At 39.3% G+C, this 20,249-nt stretch overlaps 1 protein-coding gene and 1 non-coding gene across 2 annotated transcripts in view; one reads left to right on the forward strand and one right to left on the reverse strand.

Annotated features, from left to right (window-relative positions):
- LOC109035237 (glucose dehydrogenase [FAD, quinone]) overlaps positions 1–20,249 on the reverse strand; it is a 77,908-nt gene that overhangs the window by 39,852 nt on the left and 17,807 nt on the right. The window contains 1 exon segment of the mRNA XM_019048805.2: positions 6,292–6,330. The gene's annotated coding sequence lies outside the window, so the exon portion shown is untranslated.
- On the forward strand, positions 4,503–4,621 carry LOC140225336 (5S ribosomal RNA). The gene has a single exon (XR_011900462.1). It is a non-coding gene; the product is annotated as a 5S ribosomal RNA (ribosomal RNA).

The raw sequence follows: 20,249 nt of genomic DNA on the forward strand, positions 1-20,249 counted from the left end.
CATTAGACTCGAATAATTCCTTGGTAGACTAAAAGGGTCTACGTTTAGCCAGTATTTAAACAGATCTGTAATATCCATCTAAAAAAAGCCAAGAATCGGAAGTTGGGGGAGCTCCGAGAAAAATAGCGTATCGAAATACAGGTTGACAAGAATCAGGAAAATGTAACAATACCAGTGATGTTGGCCAATCCGGCAAAGTAAGGGGTGTTCCAGGAAAATCGGAAATGTCGCGGAGAAACAAATAGGCTTTTATTGCCTTTGAAAAAACCTCGCCGATGGAAATCTCGATTTTGCTCGATTATTTGATTATTTTTTGTGTTGTTATTCATTTATGTACTTACTTTTTGCGCGAAGGAAAGGGCTAGGGGAGTATCCAAATCCTGGCAATGAGGATATTTTTGAAAAATAACCGGATTTTCCTAAGTGAAGAAATGTTTGCCGTTTCGCAACATCCCTCACAGTCAATCGTGATGTACTAATCGTATGATAAGTTCTTGGTAAGAAACAGGCATTTTATAACAAGTTAAGTAGATCAAGTGAGTGGGGTCGTGGATTTTCTACATTTTAGATTTTATCACGTGAAGACCAATGGCTGAAAGTTACACAATGGTTTTCTCCTCTTATTTTTTCCTTCTAAAGGGGACACTGTGTAAATCTCGCAAGGTAAAATAATTTGGACAATCTTACAAGGAACGCAATTCTGCGAGCACTCTATTGCAAGAAGTCCAGAAGTACGTATGTTGTCAACAAAATTCATGGTGACTCTTCAGCTTTCGCAATGAATTCTGGGTACAACCGATTTATTTCACATTTTAACCGTTAGATAAATTAATTTGGGAAAATCGAAATTTCGGTTTATACCTACATTATTAGTAAGGAACGTTCATGCTGAATATCATCCTCAAATTTTTTTTTAAATTGAGTCCAAGGTACTGTTTCCAATTGGACATCGATGATTTATACACTGAAATTGGTTACAAAATGGATACAGTAGGTATTTTTTACACTGTTTAAAGATTTTGGAAGATAATTTTCGACTCGAATATTCCTCCTGTTTAATTTAGAGACTTAAATTCCGATTTTCCCAAAACACTCTCTCTTACGATTAGAATTTGAAATATATTGATCGCACCAGTGGTGAGGCGTGAATGCTCGATTATCGATATTTTCCCATTTGAAGCTGTGGTAAAAAATCGATTTATTAAGGTGTTTGTTACGAACACCCTGTTTATCGATCCTTTTCTATAGGTTTAAATGACAGATCAGTTGAATCAGTGAGAACGAAAACGCACCAACTCGGTAACTCGAAAATGCCCAATTTCCATTGAAGGTAGTTAATTTACATAAAGGTCATTGAAGTTAGCGCATCTGTTCCAACTTTGACCTTTAAAGATTCCACGAGTACTTGTCTTTTGGCAGCAAAAATCTTCTTATTAAACTAACTTCTTCACCTACTGTGCAGTTTTGTGTATGTCTTGATCATTTTAATTTTTCCGAGTTGGTGTGTTTTCGTTCTCACTGATTCAATTGGATTGCATTTTGCAAAAAGGAACCACTAGCATCGCAATGTTGCTAAGATTGTGCAACTTCTTTTGTCTTGGAGGAAAAACCCGATTATCCATTAATAGTTTCTATTTTACTCGCTAAAAACTGTAAATTTAAGACAAAATTTACCATCTAAATTTCATAGTTTTTCACGATTTTCGCAATTTTATTGCAAAAGATGAAGTTGCACAATCTTAGCATCATTGCAATGCTAGTGGTTCCTTTTTGCAAAATGCAATCCAATTGATATCCCGCATAGCACGCCACGCCATTGGATCGCACCCAAAATACATCGCGCAGAAGCTGAGGATCCATCTCAACTTCCTTATCTCTGGATGAATGCCTCTATTGGACTTTCCGCTGGATTCGTGGGTGCGGTGACGGTTTTGCGAGGTTCAGGTTCAGGTTTAGACTCCGTAACCGGGTGAACAGGAGCAGGAGTGCGGGGACCGAGCTTGGAATGGGTTCAAGATCAAGGCGACCCGGCCGCAGCCTCACTACCTCAGCCTCCACGGGCAGCTCCCGTACTCGGTCACACTGATCTTATCCACGCGACCACGTCCGCATCCCCGGCGGCCCCAGATGACATGACGCGAGCGTGGGGAACCCCGCGTCATCGCTGATTCAGAGCTTTGACCCGTCCGGTCCCTACGCCCCACCATATTCAGAGACAAGAGACCCTCCACTGGCCTCGCGACAGGTGGAAACTTTTACCTTCGGGGATTCAATACTTCCTTAAAGCTCTGGATAGACGATCAAATTCCGAACCAATTCCGATCAAAGTAGACATGCTGATGACTGGTGGTCACCATCTACCATCAAATTTTGACAGGCCGCACTTTTTTGTTCAAAGTAACATCAGAACGGAGTGCCACCATTCATCATTCCCTGCCACTGGAAACATTTCTGCCAAGTTTACATTTTAAAAAGAAGCAAATTAATGAATTTAAGACTGATGACTCCCGACACTTTGATGCTACTTTGATCGGAATTGGTTCGGGAATTTGATCGTCTATCCAGGGCTTATGTATAAGGGAGCAACCCGCAACAGTCATCACTCTTTTTTCGGTTTCGGACCTACCTACTTGGTGGATGATGAGCTTTGGGTGACGTCAGGAGCCAAACGAGTTTCCCAAACTTCGGTGAGTTTGCGGAACTGAACTGCCGACACGTAGGTCCAGGTAAGTGCATTTTAAAGGAGTATACATTTTAGATAGTCCCCTACCGCTTACTAAAGTCCACTTTTTAGGCGGCAAATTATGAACATCAGTCACTTTTTAAGTTCAATTTTCCTTTTGTCACTACTTTTCAAAAAAGCAAACAACCTTCTGGTATAAATGCGGATGCTTAAAAAAGTCCTATCAATTAGTGAAGCTATTTTTTCTGGGTTGATTTTCCTCAAGAGCCGAATAAAGACATTTTCTTAGATAACTGATATGAATTTAAAAGTAACTCCTTCGCCTTGCAATTATTTACCCATTCCTAACGGTGCAAAACTTTTTTGTTGATTATGATTTTAAGTCAAATTTGTCTAACGAGAATCGTCATGAATTATCTCTAAAATGCTTGTCTTGGTCTCTGCGCTTCAAATAGTCGAATGAAAAACTACTCGCCTTAATTTGATCCGTACTGGGCTGCTCGCTTTAACTTAATTCTCAGTCGGTACAGTTTTCGTACCAAATTTCCTCCTCACATATGATTTTAAATTCATATCACGCTTGGAACGTCGCCGACGAGTCATCATAACTCACGAGAACAGGCATGGAGTAATGTGCCTGAATGTTATCTCCAAAAATGTTGACCCTCGCTTTGAAATTATGCTCGATGACTTCATTCGTTGGTATGGTAAGTAAAACCGCGAATGAACCGCGGAAAATGTTTGTGAATTGGATTGTATTTTGCAAAAAGGAACTAGGAGCATTGCAATGTTGCAAAGATTATGTGCAACTTCTTTTGTCCCGGGAGAAAAACCTGATTATCCATTGACAGTTTCTATCTCACTCGCTAAAAACTGTAAATTGAAGACAAAAATTACCATGTTTTCAGATTTTTTCATGATTTCGGTAATTTTATTGTATTGCAAAAGATGAAAATGCGCAATCTTAGCATCATTGCAATGTTTTTGGTTCCTTTTTGTAAAATGCAATCAAATTTATCTTCTACTTTCAATCACCGATATCAATAAATTCGTTTGAAATAGTTTTGTTTGCGTGCACGCCTTTAAGTGACTTGAACGCGGGAGTAAGAAAGTAGAGAGGTTCGCTCCCCATCTTTTCTGGTTCTTTTAGTGCGTCTGATCCACAATCATAGTACATTTCGTCGTTTCCTTCACGTAAGAACGTAACTTAATTTCAATGTTGCCAAATTTCCCCGCACCAATCGCAAGTTTACCAGGAGAATCCTCAACATTTGTTACAAAAAATTTTACCGGTTTTTTTTCTGACCGTCAGCGAAAATCTGAAAAATTTTGGACGAAAATCGCACGGATACATCCTTGTAAAATATTAAAATGATTGAGTCAGTTTTGCAATCTTGGAATGGAGTTACGTGCCTAGGTCCGAAAATCGACGATTTGTTTATATTTTAAAGTGTCTTTTAGAATTTGAATGAGAGGTTGTTTAAGTTGCAACAGTATCGGAGTTAAAAAGATCATTTTTGTCAGTATAACGGTTTTTGATTGAAATCTCGAAAGGAGACGATTCAAGCGGTTATTTACGCGTTAAAGTCAATGGAGGGCATGAAGTTTTATTTCTATCGCACGACTTTAAATTCTGAACATGCGTGATAAGTTTGATGGGAAACATTCTCTTAGTATTTCACAAACTTTTACTCATATTTTAATATTTTTTCTTTTAATCTGGTTTAAAACAAATATTTCATTAGGATTAAGTGGGATGTTGCCGCGAGCCGCGCCGCGACGCGACGTCTCATCACGGTGAAAGTCATCATCTCGATACGTCAACGGCCATACCACGATGAAAGCACCGGTTCTCGTCTGATCACCGAAGTTAAGCAGCGGCGGGCGTAGCTAGTACTTTAATGGGAGACCGCTTGGGAACACTGCGTGCTGTTGACATCTTCGTTTTGTTCCATGCTGTATGTTAATGGCCAAAATAGAAAAACTACCTTATCAGAAGATAGAAAAATCAGTATTTTAAAAAAAATCAGTCTAGAATGGCCAAGTTCATTTTGATGGAAACTTTTTTTTTTTATGAAAGAGGCAATTTTTACGTGTTGCATCGCGAATATTTTTAACCTGTGCAGTCTTTCCTCCCCGAAGGAAAAATTTTACCAATTTTCTATTCATCAGTCTGGATTTTCTCAAAAGTAGAGGAGATCTCTAAAAATGACGAAAAATCTTGGAAATTAAGGCAACTACTGTACTTAATATCTTTTCTCCCAAACAAATGCCTGGATTAAGGGGAAAAGTGGTCTAAATCAAGGAGCATCATTCTTGATACAAGCAGAAACATTCCTTTGCGGAAAATTTAAGAATTTTTTCCCCTGTATTTTTAAATCCATGAAAACTTCTCACTCTTCCCAAGAAAATTACAGCGTAAACCAAAACTAACCCCACGTGTTTCCTCGCACGTATGTATAATTCTGAAAAGAAGAAAGAACACCGTTTGAGCCTTCAGGCGATGCCATATTTCCTCCAATACAAAACGAATTTACGCGGAAAATAGTGAGTACTCTCCTTCAAATTTTTCAGACAATTTTGTTCGCAATTTAATCTAAAATATCTGAAAATTTCAAGGGAAAATATGCATTACTTTCCCCAAGAATACATTTTTTATTTGGGAAAATTTGGCAACCCATGGAGTTTCATACGGCGTTTTTCCTTAGCGCGGCAGAATTGCACACTTTCAAAGCAGAAGCTCCTCATTTCTGTATTCGTATGCGTGTGCCATTCGTGGCGATAGCTCCGTCTATCCCCTTAATGTTCCGCAGCCACTATTACCCTATATTATCGGTTACCTGCCTTGCCGTGCTAAGGAAGAACGCCGTATGAGCATTCGAGAGTTGCCAAAGTTCCTTCGATAAAATGTTTAATTTTGAGAGATGTTATCAATATTTTTTCTTTATATTTGCAGACTATTTAGATCAAATTACAAACGAAATTCCCTAAAAAAAATCGAACGAAAAATGTACATAAATATTCTCAAAAATTCGTGATTAATCGAAGGAAATTTTGCAACGCCTAAAGGCTCATACGGCGTTTTTCCTCAGCACGACAGTTCTAGTGTTTGACGCAGGACGCGTCCGAGTATCGAGTGAGGAGCCGGTGATTATCTGTAATTATTATTTTTTGCCGCGCGATCCCTTGTATTGTATCGCTTTGATTGATCATTAGTCGAACCCTTACGTAACTTTATCACTTATTTTATGGGGTGCCCTGGCACAGAAGGCACGTGGCAGCGAGCTAAATTGTCAAGCCATGACATGACGTCATCAGGGGGCCAAAAGGATAATTTCTTGCATTCTCGGTGTATTGGGTATATGCAGTGGCGTGGCTTGCTTTGCGATATATCGATTGATCTGCCATTTAAACCCGTCGAAAAGGATCGATAGACAGGGTGCTCGCAATGAACACTTTAATAATCAATTCTTTACCATAGCTTCAAATGGGGAACTATCGATAATCGATTATTTCCGTCTCGCCTTTGATTGGGTAGGGAAGCCAAGGCCCAGAGAAGAAGCCTCCTCTTATCAAAAATGTTAAGATACCCGTAAAATTTAACTTACTGTTATTTGAATTCCCCGGCAACTCCGACAAAACGCAATCTGAAACGGGAAAAAACAGAAATAAAATCACTAAATGTAAGTTACTAGCATCTTCTTGACTTTAGGAGATGTGTGTCAGTAGTTAAAAAAAACACAGTTTTAGTTTCAGTTTTAAACCATACTGGAAAAAAAACACATTGGATCTAAAGTCCAGACTCATAAAAACATCGACAAGAAAAAGTACTCTTGATTCAATCGGAATCTAGCTTAAATCAAGAACCAAGCCTCTTAATTTAAGAGGATTTCGTTTTGATTCAAGGAAAAATCCGATTGAATCGAGAGTATTTTTTCTTGTCAATGTTTTCAAGAGTCTGGACTCTAGATCCAATGTTTTTTTTTTTTTTTTTTTTTTTTTTTTTTTTTTTTTTTTCCAGTGTGTGGTTTATTGCAGTGGCGAGGCGTGAATGATGGACTATCGACGTTTCCCGATTTGAAGCTGTGGAAAAGAATCGACTACGAGGTGTTCGTCGCGAACTTAGATCGATCCTTTTGCATTATCTAAAATAGCAGATCAGTCGATGTATCGCAAAGCATGCCTCGCCACTAGTCTACTGACAATGAGCTGGTTCCATATACTTATTACCATCGTTACTGGAAGAGTAATAAAGATTCAGAATATTAACTCTTGTGATTTTCCACAATTTACCCCCCAAAATTTGAACTCATCCTTATTAGATGAACACATTACTGGACCAGGAGAGCCGTGTTATATCTCGTCGCTTTTCTGACGTAAGAGCGTCACTCAATTTTTACATGAACCCTGAAAGCATGGACTCCAATGAAGAATAGAGCCCATCATCAAATAAAGTTAAGCCCTTGTTTTAGAGAAGCGACGATATTTTTTTGTGGTTTTGGTCCCAGTTCAACATAACGCGAGGCATCTTGATTGACTCGGTTTGTGCAAAAACATCCGATTTGCAACACAGTGTTTCAGAATCCATGTATAATGCGATCTCATTATACCCAAGAACTAAAGTTGGTTTAAGATGCTAAAAATGTAGCATTTTTTTTCAAAGACACAAAATATGATAAAGTGTTCAACAAAGGACATCAACTTTATCAATCAGTGTTGTAGGACAAAATGAACCTCTGCGATTCTGGAAGAAAAGTAATTGACCTAGGACAATTTTCCTTGAATTGATCCCGATTTGTTTGAAAGTGTTTTCTCTTGTAAATCAAGGACAAGTCTGCTCGGAAAGTTGATTGTATTCGATGAAAATTAGGTGTTTTTTTATCATTCGGAACATAATTTGAAGAGCCTTAAAGATGTTAATATTTATAAATTTATTTTTTGTCTGTTCCAGGTCAGTTTCGCTGGATTTATTTCTTAATTGAGATTTTAAATTCACATCAACGTAAGTTCACAACTTCAGTTCCCTTGAATTACTATAGCGTTTCAAGTGTTTAAAGTCACATTGATCTTCGTGAAACCCACGCGGTTCAAATACAAAGACAAACAAATCCTTGCAGTTTTAATTTTTAAATTGCATTTTTAGACAAAGTATTTCTATCTATTTCCCACTGTGATCTCTAAAAACTTGACATTTTACTTGAATAAAATAAAACTTTTTACAAGACTGTATGCCTCGTCATGACATCCCAGAAAAGGAGGAACCAGCAAGACATATCTGACAGGGCTAAACGTACGTTTAGATGATCTATACTAGTGGCATAGTAAATATTACAAGGAGTCTTGTAACTTGCTACTAGATTTCTCAAATATCACATTTGAATCAGTGAGAACGAAAACACACCAACTCGATAAGTCGGAAATATCACATTTTCATCGAAGACAGTCAGTTTTTATAATGACCATTGAAGTTAGCGCATTTGTTCCATCTTTGACCTTTAAAATGTCCTGTAGTACTTGTTTTTCGGCACCAAAAATCTTTTCCCTGAACTAAATTCTTCATCTACTGTGCAGTTATGTGTATGCCTTGATTATTTTCATTTTTCCGAGTTGGTGTGTTTTCGCTCTCTCCGATTCATTTAGCCAGGCTGCCTAGTAGCCAATACCAAGGATTTTTTTTAATGTGCAATGGGGGAAAATACACTTCAAACTGTTGACGGAAAATGAGGCATTTATAATTTCGAGACGGATGATATTTTGAAAATGTGGCCTCCAGATGAATAATGAACCTTCAAAACAGCATCTTCGGCTAATCTCAGCGCTTTGTCAGGGACAAAATATCCAATATCGTCTAGTTTTTCCCGGTTTAGCGATGAGAATACGTCCGTTTATTTTTCCTCTTCAAAGTAGGAGACGTCCTATACTGAATTTTGGTCCTGAATTTCAAGAGGAGAGAATATTTTTGAAAATTTGCCCTCGGAAATGATTTACGGACCTCTGTCGCCGTTTAATCCTCCTGTTTAATGGATGACACACTGACCAATATCGTTTAATGTTTTCCGGTTTGGCGGTGATAGTACGCGATTTTGGTCCGCGCGAGAGGAAGGAAATATACCTCGCGCCCTTGACTAATCGGGTTGTTCAGCTTTGCGCATCAGCGTTTATTCTCAAAAAAAACTGAAGTCGATTGTCATCCTCATTAGAGTTGGAGTTCAACTAATCTCTTATAGACTTCATTGCGTTGTTGTCAAATCTGGGAATTTTTTTTATTATGTACTACACTGAAAAAAATGGTAGATTTTACCGTACTCTGCCATAGTTATCCGAGCATGGTAATGAATACCACACTCAAAAAAAGGTATGACCCTGAGACCCATAAAAAATGGCTCGGAGATCCATAATTTCTAACCAAAGTGACTAACCGTCCACAGTATGGCTTTCTGAGCCATACTTTATTGGTCGTTAACCTATAAGCATGGCTCCACGAACTATATTTTATGGCTCCATGATCCATAACTCGGTCGGTAAGTCACTCTTCCCCTACTTGTTTTTTGAGTGCATGCTTTATGGTAGTGTTTACCATATTGTGGTAAGTATCACCAGAGCTCTGGTGAAAACTACTGTAAACTGCAGGTTATTCATACGAAATAGTATCACTGTGTAAAAAATCAAGTAGACTTACAGTACATAGTACCATACTTTTTTTTTCAGTGTAATATCAGTTATTAAATGGTGGTCAGTGGCGAGTCATGCATGATCGATTATCGATGTTTTCCCATTTGAAGCTGTGGTAAAGAATCGATTATCAAGGTGTTCGTCGCGAACAGCCTGTTTATCGATCCTATTCCATAGGTTTAAATGGCAGATCAATCGATATATCCCAAAGCACGCCTTGCCGCACTGATGGTGGTCCTGCCACTGAAAAAATATGGTTGATTTTACCATACTCTGACACAGTGATACGAGTATGGTAATCAACACCAGACTTTATGGTAGCATTTACCATATTATGGCTAGTATCACCAGAGTTTTGGTGAGTACTACTATGATTTTGGTTAGTTTTACTAAATAGTTTTACTGTGTAAAAAATCAAGTAGACTCATAGTAGATGTTACCATACTTTTTTTCAGTGGCATGTCTTAGATTCTGTATACCCGAAACCTTGATCGTAGCTTCAGAGAAGCCAGAGGCCCTGGTTAAAATTATTGTTGCAATTGTGATGCACAGCTATACAAAGTAACCAGCTTTGGTCAAAATGGTTTTAAACCCAACCGTTTTAAGGCTCGCCAAAAAAATCTGGTTTTAAATTTGTTTTCTTAATCTTCTTTGGGTTAAAGTCTCCAAAGTTAGAGTAGGTTTTCTTCTAAGAAGCGATTTTGAAACCTCGAGTTATGCAGTATATATTCCTGTAATTTTTCTAAGGAACCCGCACAACCGTCTTAATGTAAAAAATTAAATTGCCCGATCAAAGGCAATAACCAATTTGGCTTGGTTCCCTTCTGCTTAACGCGGTCCAAATAACCAGCAGAAGAAGGAGAAAATCAAATTCACTCCCGTGGGCTGACTTTTGCCATCGTCAGTGTCGAGAAATTCTGCATGAATGAGTATTGAGAAGCCCGTGGAGTAATTGTAAGGTTTGAATGAGCGTAGACGGCTGGCAACGGTGCGTGGCGTCTACGCGGGATTTCAAGTTCAAGGGGCCGTTGATGCTTCTGTAATCGCAGATCTGACCGCACGTGCTACGTAATCACCGCAGACTGAACTTCCTCGCCAGCCGTCGCCGTCGCGAGATACGCACCATAGTCTTTCATTTCGATCCTGGATTAATACTGATATTGGGGTTTTATGTGGTCGTTCCATTATTGGTCTTTTAATGGGTATGTTGCAAGCGAGAGATACAGCCAACTGAAACACACCTTTAAAGAGAAAATTCGCCCAAAAATCACGTTTGGCACATCGGAAAAGTCTGGGATCCATTCCTTAGCGCGCAATCTGCGTAGTTTGTAAATTTTTTTTTTTCAAATTTACTGCGTACGCGGTCACACTGGGAGAAAAGTCGCTTGGATCTAGAGTGCAGACTCTCAATAACATTGACAAAGAAAAATGCTCTTGATTCAACCCGATTTTTCCTTGAATCGAAGAGCCGAGCGTCTTGATTTCGGTGGATTCCCTCTTGATTCAAGCAAAAAATCCGATTGAATCAAGATGATTTTTTCTTGTCAATGTTTTTAAGAGTCTTGACTCTGGATCCAAGCGACTTTTTTTTCCAGTGCAGTTTTTCTTAGTGGCCGGCAGTTTGGTTTGCCCGATGAGTTCCGTTGGTATTTTTATACTTTTTCCGTGAAAAATCATTGTAATTCTTTGCAAGGATCCATTTCCAAAGGTAAACCGTTGAATTTCGCTCGGGGTTTGTGAACATTGTTCATTTTTTGATGCTGCGTTGAGGATTATGAATATTTCTCCTTGTAATTTTCAGGAATTCTAGGTGAAAATGTTAGCAAATTTTTCTGAGAAATTGAAAGGAAAATATTCATAAGTTTATTTGAAAATTCGTGTTGTATCAAAGGAAGTGGCGACGGGGACGTCCCGTAAAGGGTTGGCGGCAGGGCGTTGACGAAGAGATGTTGCGGTGTCAGTTGCCCTATAACCTCTGGGAAGACAGGCATATGTGGCGTTTGGGTGTCGCAGAACGCCAGAGTGCGTGATAAAGCGACTATATATATATATATATATATATATATATATATATATATATATATATATATATATATATATATATATATCAAAGGAAGTTTGGCAACGCCTGAAGGCTCATATAACGTTATTCCTCAGCACGGCAGAATTTAAACCGTGAGGGGCCTCCTTAAAAAAAGAGCAGGTAAACGACAGCTATGAATACGACCCTCAGTCTCGCAAAATCAGTACATGCACGTGTTTTCATTTGGTCCCAGCTTTTTACTGTGTAGCCCAACGTACGTCACTTAGTTTAAACTTTCGGAGCCAATTAAAAGGTGACGCCCGTTCCGCGTTCCGACAAACAGTCATTAGATACAATCGTGTGAAAATAGAATTATCTTTACATCTGATGACAAATCAGTTTTCCCGAGAAATGTGCGTTCGATTTGTACCTTTGAAGCTAATTTCAATGCAATTAGCTTAAGTGCGACTCTGCTGATTGTGCAACTTCCGCTGTGCCTGATGAAAATCAAAGTTTTTAAGTACACGCCACCGTGCTTTTTCATCAATTATATTCCTTCGAGGCTTTTCTTCTGTTTTTTGAAATATTTAAGGTGTATTTTTTTTATGTCTACACGCGTCGACAGCATACTTAGGAGACTCTAAGATGATTATTTCAGCTAAAAATAAAAATAGAAATATTGCAAATATAACGACCAGTCTTGTTTAAAATCGTACTCGGGCATAATTTCTGCCATAGGAGTTTGATACATGAGAAATGTGAAATTTCGTATGATTGGATGGAATAAATCAGCCCCTCATTTGCTGACGAAGACATTGCAAGTATATTAAATGCTCCCCGTTCTTTTTAAACTAGTTAATATTAATCTCGTTTTGCTTGGTCCTGTTAATACCGTAAGCTCCTCGGTCAATCCTAGTAAACAATCTTCACAATCTGTGAAAATGTAACCATTATGACGGCCTGTGGCTCCATTTCAAGATGCTCTACAACCATCCCAATAGAGAGATTCTAATAACTATCCAACTCGATGACGATGATCTTTAAATTGTTCGAGCTGCAGGCTGATTTTTTAAATTAATAGACAAAGCGGTAGACTTAGGAAAAAGGGAAATTGGAGCAAATCGATTGCATTAGATAAAGAAAAAAAGTAATAGACTAGATAATGGTATCCGACGAGAGATCCTATAGTTACTTCATCATTGCCCCTTAATCTAGACAGGTCCGGATTTAGAGGGGGCCAAATGGGCCGCGGCCCATGGCGGCAAATTTATGGGGTGGCAAACTTAGGAGGCGGCAAGTGTTGTAATTTTTTCAAATGTAGGTATCAAGAAAAAAATCTGATTCAGAAAAAAATTTACAAACGAGGAAAAGCGAAAAAATATCCTATTTCCTGTGAGTTGAAGTATAGTAATTTCTAATTTGTTCGTCTTTCGGTGATACAAGAGACAGCGCCTTTCATTAGTATAGTTGAGAGAGAAATCAAACACGCAATTTGGCGCTTCGGTCAGCACGAAACACATTTTAACGCCTACAAGACACCATGAATACTTCACGCATTGCGTCAACCGTAGTGCAGTCAGCAGCGGAAGGCGTGGAACGCATAGCGCCTACAAGACTGTAGGGATACTTCACGCATTGCGTCAAACGTAGTGCGGTCAGCAGCGGTCGGCGTGGAACGCATAGCGCCTACAAGACTGTAGGGATACTTTACGCATTGCGCCTAACACAGTGCGGTTGGCGCGGTGGCGGATTTTAAAATAGTTAAACTACATTCATGTTTATCCTTTCATAATTTTTTCGTTCTTTTCTTATAAATGAAAGGCCTCATCCACACAGAGATAGGTTTACGGAACTTAATTTTCGCGCAAAGTTCCGTGAACTTTTGGTAGTGTTGGCAAGGCCTTAACAAAAAATGTGCCCAACACGAGTAAACTAGTCTTATGCACCCCTCCTCCTTCCTCCGGCACGTTCACTTTATGGTTTGTATCGATGTTTCAAAACGAATGAGAGGGGGCGGCAAGTAGGTAAATCCGGCCCTGAATCTAGAAAAACCACCCGATTCAACCAATAGGATTGCCTCATTTTCTCTTCGTCTTCTTTTTCTATAGCTTTGTCTATCAATTTTAACTATCAGCTTGCTGCGGGCCGATTATTGAAACTGATAGACAAAGCTATAAACAAATAAGACAGAAGAGATATAAATGGATCCTATTGATGGCAAGTGGTTGCAATGTACAAAGGAGGTAGGCAATAGACTAATTAACGATAACCCACGAGAAACCCGATATTTAGTCCATCATTTTCTCCCTTAGTCTATAGGAACCACCCATTTCAATCAATAGGATAGCTCCATACTCCCTATGTATCCTTTGTCTATAGCTTTGTCTATCAATTTCAATAAGCAGCCCGCTGGTCGTCATCCGAAGCGACTACGTTCGCCCGGATAATCCGGTATATGGTGAGCCTACATTCTAGTAAACCGAGCATAAAACAAGACATTAGCAGCGAGCGAAGCCCGCAATTAATTCGATTTAGTATGTCATCTCTGGCTCGGAGATTGGAGATTGGTCAAGGCCATGGAGCTTACCCGCGAATTTGCGGCTACTTAACCTACGCTTCTGGACACCGCGCGACTTAATCGGCGATTGCGCGGGCGGGCGGTCAAATGGGTTCGCGCGAGCCACTTCCTAGCCGAAGAAAATTGAGCGTCATTATCCGGAAATGGTGCAGGAAAGCATGTTTACGCCTTGCAGGACGAGTCCAAGCATAGAGTACATGAGTCGTAATGTAAATGGGAGAGCTGGCGCCATGTTCTGCTCGACGAATTCCGAGCCCGGTGTGCGCCGAGTTCGGATCGCTTTTTCGATACATTTTCGATCCAAAATGGCGGTGTGGAACACGTGGTAATTCCTATCTCCTCTGTTGTTGTTGTTGTTGTTGTTGTCATCGGATGGCCGGGTACCCGTGTATCGCAAACAATCGATTATGTATCGAAAAAGTGACCCGGCGTCATTCAGGAGTCTCGGAATCCGGGACATGGAAAATGCTTAAAAGTGGCGCCAGCTCTCCCACTTACATTACGACTCTATGTACTCTATGAGTCCAAGTGACGGGCGCCGATAGTTTGAGTGCCTGTGCGAGGCTGTAGATTCGAGCTTGCCTGCACTTTTGGTCACTTATTTTTGCAATATTCAAACATTTTTGTCGGAGTATTACCTTTAATAATTAGAATTAAAATGAAGATAAAAACCTGGGTACCACATTTTATCACATGATATTTTACTCACATGGCTGAAAGCGTTTTCAGCTCACCTCGAGCCATCATCAGAGCTACGACACAATACACATAATTACTTTAAACGACAATATAAACACAGAATGAAAGCAAACTACACAATTACATTGCAAAAGATTATAACGCACTTACATCTTAAATTACAGCTACAAGCAGAAAATAGGTGCGTGGAAAAAGCTTTCAGCTATGTGAGTAAGATATCATGTAATAAAATGAATAGTACCCAGATTTTTATCTTCATTTTAATTGTATCTGTACAACACACAGAAAAAATAGTTTAATTATCGTGCTAACAAGAGATCGGTCAAATAGGCCAAATTTGACGGAAATGCACCAAGGTGCAATCAGAAAATAAATGAGTTAGGAGTGGTTTTGAATTTCAATAATTGTAAATTGTTTCTGGTTAAAACTTCAAAGTCGAAGAAAAATATTTTTTATCTTAAAATAGTCGTTAATCTTTGTCCCTAGCATTGACTCATGAGGAGAAATAATACTCTCTATCTCCTCTTCTTGGTTTAAACTTGATTTGATTTGATTTTGGTAATGCGGTCTAAATGGATTCATTTAGATTTTGAGGTGGAACTAGCCCTGTCTGTATTTGTGCAAAGTCCTGCAAGGGTCCTCCAAAACCCACATATTCATAGGTGATGTAATAGTGGGACCCAGCCCCATATAGTATGAATTGGTTGGTAAATGTTTCAAGCATGCACGGTGAACAAATATCGATAATTCACTACAGTGATTTTTCGTATTCGATTCCACTTGACTTTGACTTAGGTAATCAGGAAATGATACGTTGGAAATTTTTTCAAAAAACATGAAAGGACTAGGTCAATGTATAAAATAAATTTGAGAAAAACTCCCTTCTTCTCCACAGCAAAGGGAAAGACGTGGGGAAATGTGTTCGACACAAATAATATCGTTGATTGTAAAGGACAATCATGTGTATAATATCCCGCAACATTCTCTCCAAATGAACCATTTTACGGTGAGCAGAGAGCAAGAAAGCGAAATGAAAGTCGAAAAGAAAAGGATGACTAGTTTATATCATGTGTAAAAAAACTAAAGAAACATCTACGAAACTTGACCTACCCAAACGTATCGGATACCGGTCTACTGTTAGTATTGCACAACGCTTTTTGCCGATGAAACGGAAATTTTCCTGGTCTAGTTTTTTCTTTCATCCCATTTAATTATTTTTCGCTGTCGTTGATCTGTGTTTTTTTTTTCATTCAAATTTCTTACTTTCATCGAACATTTGTTTTTCCGTTCCTATTCGGCTAACCTTTTGCGCAGTTATAGGCGTGTTTTCAAGTCTTGGTTCCAATTTTTTCTGATGGACTAACGGATGTTACATCGAAACGTGCTATTTAATGTAGAGGCTACCGGTGCGTGCTTTTTTACAGCAGCGTGGCGTGCTTTGCGATATATCAATTGATCTACCATTTAAACCTATGGAAAAGGATCGATTATATTAGGGTGTTCGCAGCGAACACCCCAATACTCGATTCTTCACCACAGCTCAAATGGGGAAATATATGTATCTTCAATCGATCATTCACGCCAAGCCACTGTTGCTTTGTTATACACATATGACGGCTTTTCGAAGGAATGTAGTCTTTACGCGCTCAACTGACGAGTAGCTCTCTTACGCATGTAAGCGACTTTTGCAAAGCACATTGTTCTAAAGATCTACATCCTGAAAAGCCAGTCATTTCATTTTGTGGTCAGTAGAATAAATATGAGATTGAAGTAGAAATATGGATTAATGACCGTAAAAAATTGGAAACCAAACTATTTATTAAAATTAAAATTGCCCTAGCTCTTGAATTTCAATTTTGTGAAAACTTACAAACTGTGTGAAGCCTTGAGACCTCTCCTATGAGTTTCATTACGTTCATGATCCATCAAAAACCTCAAGAATTTAGTATAGCCGCGGGTGCTCAACTCAACTTAACCTCACCTACATGAAATAATGGCAGCATTGTCCTCCTCTTTAACCGTTTTATCAAGCGACCACATGACACTTGTAAGTTTCAGTTATGAATTTGCGCAAATCCGTCCCTCTACGAGCATATCTCAAACTTAACGTCCAGTATTAACCTCAAAAGTATGGCCACAGGACCTTGACTGATATGACTAAGCTCATGTTGCAAAACTGAGGTATCTCATCGACAATGAGACCAGTGACATAAGTTGATGAAATAAAACAGTGAATTAATTTTTCACATATTTTTGATTGTTTATTAAGTCATTTTTCTCTTTTCAAATTGTTTTCTGATCTCAAAATTTGATGATTTCGATATCTCTTTCTTTCTAATTTAAAATACCAAAGGATTCCGTCCGTTTTAAATTGCTCTCTCTCTGTCATCTTATAGTCAGAACGATCGGGAGAAATTGAACGGTTTGAAAATTTAAGGGGGGAGGGGGCATTTCTCTGAAGTGTTTCTCTCGAAACTCGGGAAGACTTCGATCTATCCGATTTTTACTCAACTAGTTTGTTCCATCTGGATTTCTTGACTAATTCTTCTGCTTACATCCTCATCTGCAGCACCAAGACCAATTCTGCCGCGCTAAGGAAAAACGCCGTATGAGCATTCGAGAGTTGCCAAATTTTCTCCGATAAAATGTTTATTTTTGAGGAAAGCTATGAATATTTTTCCTTGGAGTTTTCAGGAATTTTATTTGAAATTGCGAACAAAATTATCTGAAAAATCGGGAGGAAAAATATTTAAAAATTTCCCCAAAAGTTCGTAATTTACCTAAGGAAATTTGGCAATGCCTGAAGGTTCATACGACGTTTTTCCTTAGCATAGCAGAATTCACCCAGGTCAGTCACTGCACACTTTTTTGAAATCCACTCCTCCACCCGGCCTTCTCTCCATCGCGGGGAGTGTGACGTCACAGTGTCTGCTCCTGTTAGGAATTTAAATTTCCCGCCTCAAGAACAGTCAGCTCTGCGTCAACATACAGTAGAGTCAAATCGTCTTCGGGAATGACTGACCTGTGTAGATTGGTCTTGTGCAACACGCATTAATTTTAGATTCGGTGCACGAAAGTGAAAAGTCATTCGAACTCGCCCGACGTCAACCAACGATGCAAAGTGCCGGGATCTTGAAATTTCGACCTTGGCTCCGTCACGCCGAACGGGGGTGCGACACTTGGCACGCGAAACCACGCTGTGACGTCACCGTTACGCGGTACGCACGAGAATACCGCCGCGCTAAGGAAAAACGCCGTATGAACCTTCAGGCGTTGCCAAATTTCCTCTGATAAAACACGAATTATCTAGTAAACTGATGAATATTTTTCTCCCAAGTTTTCAGATAATTTTGGTCGCAATTTCACCGAAAGTTCTCGAAAATTTCAAAGAAAAATATTCACAACTTTCCTTGAAAATGAACATTTTATCGGAGGAAATTTGGCAACTCTCGAATGCTCATACGGCGTTCTTCCTTAGCGCGGCAGAATACCACACGGTGCCAAAACACCCGCTAAACTTGCGGGACGGAGCCATTGAGATAGTAGGAGGGTGTATTCTCAGTGACTTAAACGCAAGGGTAGGAAAGTAGCGAAGTTAGGATCTGACTTCTGCGTCTGCATTGGATCACTACAGATTGGAAACAACATACATGCAATTGGTTTCCGTATGCAGAAAGGTGCTTTTAGTTTTGCAGAAGAGCCAGAAATAGTGGTTCCTTATTGCAAAATGTAATCCAATTGATCGTGATGGAAAAATCCAGTTCATTTTTCTTGCAATTTGGCAATAATCGGTGGGTGTATTCTCAGTGACTTCAACGCAAGAGTAGGAAAGTAGCAAATTTCGGATTTGACTTCTGCGTCAGCATTGGATCACAACACATTGGAAACAACATATATGCCATTGGTTTCCGTATGCAGAAAGATGCTTTTAAGGAAGATCCAGAAATAGTGGTTCCTTATTGCAAAATGTAATCAAATTGATCGTGATGGAAAAATCCAGTTCATTTTTCTTGCAATTTGGCAATAATCGGAGGGTGTATTCTCAGTGACTTCAACGCAAGAGTAGGAAAGTAGCAAATTTCGGATTTGACTTCTGCGTCAGCATTGGATCACAACACATTGGAAACAATATATATGCCATTGGTTTCCGTATGTAGAAAGGTGCTTTTACAGAAAAGCACTGGAAAAAAAACACATTGGATCCAGAGTCCAGACTCTTGAAAACATTGACAAGAAAAAATACTCTTGATTCAATCGGATTTTTGCTTGAATCAAAACGAAATCCGCTTAAATTAAGAGGCTTGGTTCTTGATTTAAGCTAGATTCTGATTGAATCAAGAGTACTTTTTCTTGTCGATGTTTTTAAGGGTCTGTACTCTAGATCCAATGTGTTTTTTTTGCAGTGAGCCAGAAATAGTGGTTCCGTATTGCAAAATGTAATTCAATTGATCGTGATGGAAAAATCCAGTTCATTTTTTTGCAATTTGGCAATTGAGTTGTAGAGATGCCGGACGGGAGTTATTGCAGAGAAAAACAATAACTTACCGGAGTGCAAGCCGTAAAATCATCGAGAAAAAGAAGAATAAGGATATGAGAAGAAAACAATAACTTTGCATTAGCGTGTGCATTATGGATTGTTATTATGCAAGCGTCATCGACGGTCGGACGGAAGACTGGTCGCGTTGAACTGGTTTGACGTCCGAGACTATCTCGTTAGGGCGAGCTCACTGACTTCAGAAAAGGCTGCATCGAGGAGCGCTGGACTTAGAATGAGTGGCGAAGATTAGCGAGAAAAGTGTCAACTCATAGTATCCGGGAAGGCGAGCTCGGAAAAGCCGTTGCAAGCACGCAAGGTTCTGAGCCTTTACCAGGGATGTCTCGGTCCCGCAATAACAGCTCAATCGACGACTCATCTTTTCCACCGGTTGCAAATGGACTTGTTATTTCCTCGCAACTCTCCTGGTTCTTTTGATTTATCTCATGTTTTGTTGTGCAGTCTTTCCCCAAATTAAGTTGTTATTTTATCATGTGCTCTGCTGACTAAGTTGTTGCGCGGTAGTGACACCTTTGGTTTCTTCCACCTTGCTTTCATCAGTCAGGGCAACGCTCATCATATGTACTGTACTGCATCGGAAAAAAAACACATTGCATCTAGAGTTCTGACTCTTAGAAACATCGACAAGAAAAAATACTCTTGATTCAATCGGATTTTTGCTTAAATCTAGAAGCAAGCCTCTTAATTTGAGCGGATTTCCTTTTGATTTAAGCTTAAATCTGATTGAATCAAGAGTGTTTTTTCTTGTCAATGTTTTCAAGAGTCTGGGCTCTAGATCCAATGTGTTTTTTTTCCAGTGCGGTTATCCAACATGAAACTCGGATGAAAGTATGTGGAAGAAACCACGGGTGTCACTACCGCGGTGGATGACGTCAAAAACCCGACTTTTCAAAGGGCGACATCTCGGTCAATATTAAACGTAGAAAGTTGCTTTTGGACGAATCTTATTATTTTTAGCTGATCTACAAGAAGGAAGGATCAATAGGACGTATGATGCCATGTAGGACGCCAAATGGAACTATCTGGAAGTGGAAGATGG

The sequence above is a fragment of the Bemisia tabaci genome, chromosome 8 (genome assembly GCF_918797505.1).
Source record: "Bemisia tabaci chromosome 8, PGI_BMITA_v3".
NCBI classification, from domain to species: Eukaryota; Metazoa; Arthropoda; class Insecta; order Hemiptera; family Aleyrodidae; genus Bemisia; species Bemisia tabaci.